This window comes from Schistocerca serialis, chromosome 9 (genome assembly GCF_023864345.2).
Source record: "Schistocerca serialis cubense isolate TAMUIC-IGC-003099 chromosome 9, iqSchSeri2.2, whole genome shotgun sequence".
Classification (NCBI taxonomy): Eukaryota; Metazoa; Arthropoda; class Insecta; order Orthoptera; family Acrididae; genus Schistocerca; species Schistocerca serialis.
The window spans coordinates 91,715,512-91,716,633 of record NC_064646.1 but is presented as its reverse complement, the minus strand read 5'-3'; the positions used below and the strand labels follow the sequence as shown (position 1 = coordinate 91,716,633).

Sequence of the window (1,122 nt, the reverse complement as noted above, 5' to 3'; positions counted from 1 at the left end):
TCAATTATGATAGTTTATTTTGTGATCCGATTTGGATGAAATAAAACCTGTGTGGTTCCTCAAGCTACGCTCAAGTTACCTGCGAAAACCCCATGAAAATTCGTCTAGCAGTTTTGGAGAAGCGTGTTCAAACAGACAAACTGACAGACACACCAGTTTTACAGATTTTTTTATTAGTATAGCAGGTAGTTTGTAATTCTTTCCTAAGCTGTAAATACCAAAATATTCTTTTGGAAATTCACGATGTCGAAGTCTTATAGAACCAGTCAACACTTACGGAAGTTAAATTAATAATTCATACGTATTTAGTAATTACTAAAAGTACGTAGTAAATACAACTGAAATTGTCTTCTTCTTTGGTAAATAAAGTAGAAAGTATCATTTAATGAATATTCGTTACTTTCCGTAAAACATTTTCGCATGCTTTACTTACGGCGAAGAGTACAAAAGTAGGCCACGTAGCGAAATGTTTTAATTCATACCAGAAAAGTGAACTTCATTCGAAAATAGCCGAGAGGAGGCTGACCACATTTTTAAAGATATACATGACATACATTACTCATTAATTTAAATCATTATAAGATGATAATGGTTGCAGGAGATATGAAGCTTCAGTCCGCTTGCTGCGCTGAATGGCCGTCGATCACCTGAACATTCTATCCGCGATGTGATAAACTAACGTCGTGCCAAGTACTTGCGTATCTGTCAGCCACAGGCTGATCTCCACTACGTACGTGTAACGAGCAAACACGAATAAAACTATTTATGAAACTTCCTGGCAGATTAAAACTGTGTGCCCGACCGAGACTCGAACTCGGGTCCTTTGCCTTTCGAGGGCAAGTGCTCTACCAACTGAGCCACCGAAGCACGACTCACGCCCGGTACTCACAGCTTTACTTCTGCCAGTATCTCGTCTCCTACCTTCCAAACTTTAATCTGCCAGGAAGTTTCATATCAGCGCACACTCCGCTGCAGAGTGAAAATCTCATTCTGAAAACTGTTTATGTTACTATAAACACATTAGGATAACTGTACAGGGTGGTCGGAAACAGTCTGGAAAGCTTGTAAGAATTTGGCAGGTTAGGTTGTAATTGGGAATAATTATTAAGAAAAAAATTAGAT

The 1,122-nt window shown here is 38.5% G+C and overlaps 1 non-coding gene across 1 annotated transcript; it reads right to left on the bottom strand.

The window, feature by feature from the left end:
• Positions 1–793: 793 nt before the first annotated feature.
• Positions 794–868, bottom strand: Trnas-cga (transfer RNA serine (anticodon CGA)). Its single transcript has one exon. It is a non-coding gene; the product is annotated as a tRNA-Ser (tRNA).
• Positions 869–1,122: the final 254 nt, after the last annotated feature.